Source organism: Hordeum vulgare, chromosome 5H (assembly GCF_904849725.1).
Source record: "Hordeum vulgare subsp. vulgare chromosome 5H, MorexV3_pseudomolecules_assembly, whole genome shotgun sequence".
NCBI lineage: Eukaryota > Viridiplantae > Streptophyta > Magnoliopsida > Poales > Poaceae > Hordeum > Hordeum vulgare.
This window is the reverse complement of record NC_058522.1, coordinates 517,568,018-517,577,454: the sequence shown is the minus strand read 5'-3', so window position 1 is coordinate 517,577,454 and position 9,437 is coordinate 517,568,018. Positions and strand designations below refer to the sequence as shown.

Here is a 9,437-nt window from a genome sequence, read left to right as displayed (position 1 = left end):
CCACCATGACGCCAGACGACGACCTCCATCTACGCGAGTCCATCTCCAAGCAACGGACGGAGATCCATGCTAGGATAGGGCCGCACCACCGCCGTCGCCCACCACCCACAAGCGCCACCCAACCCCAGGGTTCCCAAAGCAGCGCCTTCAAGAAGGGAACGACGCCATGAGCGCCGCCGCCGCCCAACAAAGTTAGGGCTTTCGCCCAGGAGACCTAGGGGGAGGGGAAGTGAGGGGATCAGTCCATATCGACGCCTCCAAGGAGGGGAACGGTGCCCTCAGGCGTCGCCGTCGATGCGGCCGGCCATGGCCGGCCAGGGATTTCGCCCGAACTAGATCCCCGCCACCAGCAGTGCCTCCTGTACAGAACCGGCCACCCAAGGAAGCGCGGCCCGACCAGGCTAGCCCGCACGCCAAACATGGGAGGAGGGGATGCGTCAGATCGCAAGCACCGGCAACCGCAGAAGCCGCCGCCGACCGCCAACGACCACCGCATCCCGCCGCCCGCGCGGCCCGGATGCCAGATCCACAGCCCGCACGGCTGCTATAGCTCGTCGTGCCTCGTCCATGGAGCCGCCGCTCCAGATCCGAAGTTCCCCACACAGACGCAGGGCAGCCAAGGCCCCGCCGCCACGATCCTTGGCGCCCCGGGCTTGCCCGACGGCTGCCTCACGTGGCGGCGAGGAAGGGAGGGGGAGGGAGTGGAAGGGAGGGGGAGGGAGTGGGGCGGCTAGGGTTGGGAGGGGTAGGGAGGGGGAGGGAACCCAGCCGGTAGTGGCTGTGCGGTGGATGTATCCTTCTCTCCTTCTCTTGGCTCAGCAAAGTGAGGATGAGCGTGGCGGCTCGAGGCCGAGTCGGCCGGCTAGGGCGGCCGCAGTAGTGGAGTTGTTTAGAGGCGACTTGAGGCGACAACGGCAGGATTGCGGACGGAGTCGGCCGGGGGCGAGTTGAGGCGACAGCGGCTCAGCGGCAGGAGCGCGGACGGAGTCGGCCGGGGGCGAGTTGAGGCGACAGCGGCTCAGCGGCAGGAGCGCGGACGGAGCCGGCCGGGGGTGGCGGAAGACAGAGTCAGCCGCCGGTGGCGCCGGCGATGCAGTGGCAGGAGCAAGCGCGGCACCATCCTATATTCTTAATATGGGAGAACTCTTGATTGATAACTCCTTACTCTGAAGAAGGAACGAGTGGTATACCTTGCCGCTTGGCAGAATGGGGTTGACCTTTTTTATGAGTTTTGAGATAACTAATCATCGTAGCGAGGTATCATAGTTAGTATCATGCACTTGGCACTACTTCCTCTGTTACGGTTTAGAAGGTGTGGTTTCATTTACATGCATTTTCGGAATAGAAGATGATTAAGGCGCGTGACATTTACTGTTTGATTAATTAGAAGTACTACTGGGCTGCATGCACTTCTCGTTTAGTGGTCGCGTGAGTTACTATGCATTATCTTCTTAAATAATTAGACACCGTGCGGTTATTGTGTGAACACTTGTAAAAAAATGAGTCAATCAAGATTCACCTTAGTCCCAGAGATCATTCATGCGCGCCTTCTAAACCGTATCGGGGGAATAGCAAACATGCTAACGTGGTCAATAATTAATACTAGTAGTCCGGAAAATAGTGAGGATATCATAGCTAGTAGTCCAGAAAAAAACTATGAATGCAAATAAGGAAAGGTTTATGTTTAGTACTACTCCCTCCGTACCTAAATATAAGTCTTTTAAGATATTTCACTAGGTATCTACATACAGAGCAAAATGAATGAATCTATACTCTAAAGTATGTCTATATACATTCGTATGTAATCCATTAGTTAAACCTGTAGAAAGACTTATATTTAGAAACGGAGGGAGTAGTAGTCATCTACAATCAAAATTTGCCTTCAAAGGAGCATAACCATCTACAGCTCAAATTGTCCTATTTGAAGTCCCTATTGGTTTTGTTCTTATTGTGCGCATGCTCGGATCCGCGAAGGAAATGGGTCGGATCTTCTTCTAATCAACACCTTAGCTACTCTGAAGTATGTGGTTGATGGAGACTAAAGAATGAAATGATTATAGAAGCAATTTGGTTCAACGAGTGCGTGCAAAGGATCATGCTCTGTGCAGTGCATACCAAGATGATCAGAAAAAATGTCGTGAAGAATGTTTACTGGTAGTAACCAAAGCGAATAAAGTTACCTTTCTTCCTTTTCATCTTAATTAAAACTAGCTTTCTTTCTCTCGATAAGGATAAATCCTATGAATATTTTCATAACTAAGGAAACACTTAATTTATTTACTATGTTATTGGTACGGTGATGATATCGGTGGGTTTAAAGAAGACTAAATGGGTGTTGTAGACGTATGTTTTTACACGAGAGATATATTGAGGTTTAGCTCCAAGATTGTGGATTAATGCTTTAAGGAACCATCATCTTTGTTGACATCCGTTTTGAGATGGCTAACCAATTTTTCTCCTTTTTTGTGCAATTCTAATGAAATATCATCAGTTTCTGGTGTCTCTCTGTTTTTTTGTTTTTTGAAAGTGAGAGCATCACAATGCTCTTAAGCAAATTAATTATGCCATGGCTGGAGGTGGTTGTTCAATCAACTGTGTTAGAGAATCTACAATAGGGCTCCTTATACCCGTCTTAAACGTCCGGACAGGCCGTCCGGTCACTGGCCGGTCACAAAATCGCGACCCAATCGGACCCCTCAAACGGGCCTCAGAACGCCCCGGTTGACCGGCACCCCTCATATTCAGCCCAAATACGGGGCGAATATGGGGGAGCCCGGGCGCACTCAGGCACACCCGCCTGGCCCGCACTGGCCCACATCGACCCCACATATATTCATCCTCATCCACTCGCTGGACCAAACTTTAGCCACTTCACTCCACTCTCAGCCGCCACTCAAGCTCACCTGCAGTGATCACCATCCTTCTATGGCATGGCGGAAAGCGGATTCGAGTCCTTCACCTTTGGATTCGTCGACCACGAGCTCATCTCACGTGGCCCTGAGGAGGAGATGGTTGTCCGGCTTCCGCTCCGCAGCTCCCAGGAGGCGCATGCCATTCGGCAGCACTCTGACTCGTAGTGTCGAGATCCATTACGTCAGCACAACGGGTGCCTGGATCCGGCGTCGCTGCCTCACCGAGGGCGGTGCGGTCCGTCTGGCGTCCATATGTCGTGGCGGACGTGCAACCCCTCTGTTGGCGCGCCGAGGACGCACCTTGGGCGTCCTCAGAAGCTAACATGGTGTGGTGTGCCTGCCGTGCGAGGCAGCGGGCATGGGAGGCGGCGGAGGCCCTCACGGCGGTGGACATTGGAGAGGCGGAGTCACACTCTCCAGCGCCCTGTATAATGCATGGGTGCGGGCGCTGCAACCGTATTGTGGTTGACATCGTCTCCTCCCAGGAAGGATCCGTCAGCGACCTGATGTCCACCAACACCGTCCGGGTCACGGGCTCCGACGAGGAAGAGTAGGGCCTGGGAGGCTCGACTCCCGTGAGCCGGTTAGTGTCCCATGTCCTACTCTACCTTGTCGACGACCGGACCGACATTACGAGGGGCGCAGTCAGCCGTTGGACATGGGCACGGCGGAGCTAGACGAGTTCCGCTTGTATTAGGTTTACATTGCACGTAATAATATGGATTTAAGGTTTTCGATTCTAGAATGCACTAGTTGAATGCCCGTATGTTGTTACGGGACAAAAAAAAGATGAGTCAAATAATTGTTCTTATTTGAAAGTGTATATCCAACATGATGTATATTCATTAATACTTCCTCCGTTCCTTTATATAAGGTGTATTTGTTTTTCTATAAAAATCCATAATATAAGGTGCATTTTTTAATTTCTCATCGTTCTAAGGCTTCATAGGACAAGCGCACCAGAACAACAACCACCACCGATGAAGCGATGCGTAGATTGAAAGGATCCAACCTGAAGACACATAAACATAGACGAACAAAGAACAGATCCGAGTAGATCCACCAAAGGCAAACACCGAGACACCCCTCCAAATGCTCTCTAAAGAGGCACGCCATCAGAAAAAGGGTTAGGCGGGAAGCATCTTATTCTATCTTCAGCGAACCGCCGTCATCTCGTCTTCCTAAGCAGGACACATTCACAAACAAAATAAAAAGAAACATCTAAAGCGGAGCCCTCCCGCAAGAAAGTGCCAGGATCTACCGTCGTCCCATGGCCCTAGGGCCATCGGAGAATAGGCAAACCTCCGACGGTGTCGGCAGGAGACAAAGGAACCCTAGCTTTTCTAGAGGGCGTGGCGACTCTGCGTGTGTGTAGCATTGCATCTAATTTCCCTATAGGCGCAACCACCTCACGTCAGTCGAATATATTTTCTCGCATCATATGTTATATTAGGTTTGTCCTAATTCCAACTTGTTAGTTAAGTTCACACAAATCAACATCAATGATATCAGATCAATATCATCACGTGCATTAAGAAATAAGTTCTTACAGTATAGTTTTATTTGGCATCGACGAGGAGGGTTGTTCTGGCTTTAGGAAGCATATGCTCCCGAATGAACAGTAAATTTAAAATAAATATTTCTTTTTTGCATCTCTATGTTAGTCTAACAAGCGTGCTTGACAGTTCTCATGCAAAAAAGGATAGCGGAGCTTTGTCGGTAAAAAACAAAATTAAGCATACCATTTGGAGGTAACATTATACGTTTGATTTTATTTTCCTCAAACGTCAACATGCTTAATCTTTTCTCCTAAAAATTTGCAGATAGCATTTGGGTGTGACAATGAGGACATCCAGATTTTTAAAAAATGGTTGAGATTTGAATGAAACATATTTGATGGGCAGGAGCATCTGCTCTCAAGAGACGAGTTGAATTTCTGGATGATATTATTTTTCTAATAACTTACTCAAACTTAAACAAGTTTGGGTTGAGACAAAACCAATATGACTTATATTCTGCAAAGGATAGTACCAAATATATAACTTTACAAGCTTGATACTCCTTGCTTTTTTATATACTTTGGAATTTCTTCCTGAAGGTAATCTCAACTATTGTTATTTGGCGACACCAAATATAACTTCAGTTTTCTCTCCGCTCTTTCTTTACTTGGTTTCCTAAAAGTATGCGATCCCTTTCGTGCATTGCCACGGGATAACAAAATGTGTGTATCAAGAAAAATGTAATGTGACATGAGGAATAGGCTATGCACATATGATATCTCATGGTCCTAAAGTGGTAGATAAATACATCTCATCGTCATCCTCTCTCATCCATCTTCTCGAGAGGAAACCTCCAATCCCTGTGTCTCGCGAGAGATTAAAATTTACGATGATATCTAATTTGATTGTATAGTATCAAATTTCAAGAATTTTTTTGTAGCTTCTATAAAGATTGTCACATGGGCAAAAAGGCCCGTGCGTTGCAACGGGAGAAGAAAATGTGCCTACACCCTCCCGTGAGGCTTGAGAATGAGACTCTGCCTTTCCCAATGGAAGACTCATCCGTCGTGAACGGAAAAGTATTTTCCAAGGTGGATGCACGATTATAAACACAAAAATTAACTTATTCTAGATTAATTTTGTGGTTTTTGAATTAAAATTATACAAATACATCAATGCACCTGTAAATATGTGAATACATATCACTATATCACATTCGAGAAAACAAAATATAGTTGCTCCTTTTGGGTAGGGACTGCACGAAGATGATGCTTAATGGCCTAAAATTGCTCAAATCACATCCATGCGCTAGATGGGCAGGTATGCGTAGGGCCTTGCATTGTATTTTGCCCTCTGGTCCTCTTATGTATAAATCGACAATGTAGTACTGATTGAGAGTTACAAAAGAATGTATTCAAAAAGATTTATATGTTCAACCATTGGCCTTGTTCATCAGGGACTTGGGCAATCTCCAAGAGCTGCATGTAATAGAGATAAATCATTGAGTGATTCATGTCACGAAGGTTCAAAATTAACATTGCAACTTGCAAATTACACTATAGTCATTACTTTCTATGTTTGCTTATCAGCAAAGGTAATTAAAAGCTAATAGCCAAACGAGGAGGAAATTATTAGTGTACTTCCACCCTTCCTTTGCACGAGATGAGGGTACCACCTTTAACATCAGCCAATGTTTTTGCAGTAACCTCCATGCAGTACTCATTCTGGTTATGGATCAGGTGGTTTAATATCTCTGTGATGGTTGTTAAGGATCCTATTTATGACACAAAGTAACACTAAAAAGGTAAAAGAACCAGATTGGAAATCAATAAATCTGATCATGTTTGGATACTGATGTCAACTATAGCACCCAAGTTGTCTGAGTTCACCACGAAGACATACTCCTTTCCCTGAGAGAAGATTGGCAAAATAGTAAGCACAATAATACGAAAGCGTTTGGATTCTGTAATCGAAGTTTTTTAAGAATTTAAGCGAACTCTTCATTTATCTTTTGTTGTTAAACAAGTCCCTACAGATGATGTACATCAGTACAGGTTGTAACTGGTTTGCGACCTTATAATTTAAGTCATAAGAAGCATACACTACATAGATTTTTTGTGAACTTAAAAAATAAAACATGTTATGAAGATGCGATCACAAGGGCAAACTAATCTGTGTCCAAAAACAAAATTTGGATACTAAGGTTGTATGCGACCAATCAATCTATCAAATTAATCTGTTCACCTACTTAGAAGGTTAAGTCATTTGTGCTCACCTGTGACAGTAAGGTATCAAGTTTTCCACTATTGTTCAAAGAGGGGAACACATCACCGTGGCTTGGGGGTACCTTCACATTCAAAAATAACAATATTAGACTTGAAAAAGTTATATGAAATAGTCAAGTCTCACAAAGTTGGATCAATAAAGCATAAAGGTGAAGCTAGTATTTAAAATGGCATAAAATGAAATGACCATCCATTGGTATTTCAAGAATAAGACAAGAATAGTTAAGAGAAACTAACCACCCATCCTTCCCTGTCTGTCCTTTGCTTGGAAGCGGCAAGAAGTCCTCAGTAACAATGCGAGGATATTGGCTCTGAGAGAAACATGTGTGTGTTAATTGACGCCGCAAGTAGTGGGGTAAAATGTGATATAATTTAAAAAGCAGATGAAGTTAAGCTAGCATACATCAGAGAACAAACTAATTTCACCAATTTATTATTTAGTCTCTATGAAATGCATAACTCTACGTCTGCTACATATTGTATTAGATATGGTACTGCTAAAGTGATTCTGATATGAAAAAATATTGAACAGAGTGCAAAAACCTCCAGAAGGGAAATTAAAAAAAATCCAACTTTGCCATGTTGAACACCAAGAGTATAAAAAATGATATAGTGACACAAAATTGGTAGCAATACAATTCGATGGCTCAAACTCATGTGTAGTGGTCCTAAAAGTTACCAGACTTGTATTCAGGAAATAAGAAAAATCAATAATATAGCTAAAGCACAAAAACGGATTAGAAATATAACTATGGATGGATTAAAGAACCAAATGGCTAGCTGATAGAGAGAAATTCCACATGCATTCTATTTTTTAAGTTGTGTTCCAGGTGCATTATTAGGCAATCAAAAGACCCTAAACGTACAAGCAAATTTAAGCAAACTAATTTAGATCATCAATAATCTTATAATACTGAGGGTTACAATGGAGTGGGAACATTTCATGCAACATGCAGAAGGTATACACATACTTGTGTGCAGCTCATCCAAAAAGAAGAAATTAAAATTGTATCTTGTCCAGTTCACATTTGTTTTGAACACCGGATGCTACTAAATAGAACAAAACTTTCAGGACAAGAAATTCACCTGCCTATCAAGAGTTGTTCTAGGTCAATATAGGTAAGGAAGAATAAGAACTTTCCATCAGGAGTTGTTCTAGGGCAGCATGATCTCTACACTATCAGATGAAGAAATGACATGTACAGACAACAACTCCACGCATTTATCACAAGAATATTGCAAGGCCACAGGAATAAACAAAAACTGAAAAATCATCGATACTTGAGGGCCAATATCGTTGCATTATATTATGAACATCAGTATTAACAAATTCTCATTCCATGAATAGAGTGTAAACAACTAACGACATTTAATTAGTCAGATCCAGTATAAATCAGAACTTGCTTGGATGCTCCATAATTTCCTTGCCGAAACCATACTTGCTCTAGCAGAAACCAAATTGCTAGAAATTTATTTACAGCAACAATGACGACTCTGCATGCACATTCCACAAATGTTTTTATATTGAACATGGCATGATCTTAAACTGGAAATGTAAAGCTTTCATACGTTCTATGCACCTTATTATAGGGAGTCGTACCAGCCAAGTCGATGAAGTTAAGCTTTCTTTGACATTATCGTTAGTGACCTTGAGAGAGAGAGAGAGCACAACATGGCTCCTACATGAGACATCATTCAGGCCTGTGTGGACGGCTTTTCTACTCTGCACACCTATCGAGTAGACCTCCTGAATTTCCTCCGCTAATCGCACAGGGGCCTGAAACCAAGAAAAGACAACAGTAAGTGTGCTGCAGAAGCTACATATAAGCAAACACGGACATTCGAGGATGACCAAGCGCCAACGCATTACCCAAGCCAAGCCCTTGAGCTGCAGGTTGCCAAGGTTGTCGTCCAACGCCATGATCTCCTTTGCTTTGGGCTCGAGCAAGTCATAGCACCGTTCCATGTACACCTCGTAGTAGGGGATCTTGACGGAGAAGCATGTGCCAGTACATTGCGCCAGGGGAAGCAGGGTATGCAGAAACAAATGAACCAAGTGTTCAAGAATACAGAATTACATATAGATAAAAGACGGAACCTATCACCAGGCAGCATATATACAGGTAACATTTGCAGTACTTGATTGCATAGTTGAAATTACTCCTATGTCAACTCCCGTTTACACCAATTATTATCACTAAATGCTACTGCTGGTCTGTTCAACAAAGCTAACGGCAAGGGAAGGGGGTCCGATCTCTGATGCTTGGCTCATGTGGTCAGCATAATAGCAAAATCAATGTGACCAAACTTCACACAAACAGTGTAGCATCACGGACAATGGTCTCGGTTCAGTACTATCCATCGACCAAATTAATCACAGCATGCATGCAACACATTAGGGAGATTCAGTTCAGTATATACAATACATACATCGATCAGTGGAATCAATCCAAAGCATGCAACACAGTAGGGAGAAGATGTAGATTACCCGTTGCCGTAGCGACTGGGGGCGGGATTGCGGTTGCTGGTATCCCTGACGACGCGGTTGCGGAGTTTGTACGCGGTGCGATGCCAATTAGGGGGAACAAAGTACTCGGGCTTGGGCGGAGGAGCCGTGGCCTTCACATCCTTCGAATCCCGATGGGGAGAAGGGGGCGAAGATGGTCGCGCAACCCTTGTAGGTCGACGCTTGGGCGGAGGAGCCGGGGTCTCGACGCCGCGTGCTGGGGGAGGAGGAGGAG

General features: G+C 44.6%; 1 long non-coding RNA gene across 1 annotated transcript; it reads right to left on the bottom strand.

Moving 5' to 3' along the window:
* Positions 1 to 6,071: 6,071 nt before the first annotated feature.
* On the bottom strand, positions 6,072 to 6,747 carry LOC123452412. The gene is made up of 3 exons (XR_006632595.1): positions 6,687 to 6,747; positions 6,264 to 6,321; positions 6,072 to 6,164 (listed from the first exon to the last, which is right to left on the bottom strand). It is a non-coding gene; the product is annotated as an uncharacterized LOC123452412 (long non-coding RNA).
* Positions 6,748 to 9,437: the final 2,690 nt, after the last annotated feature.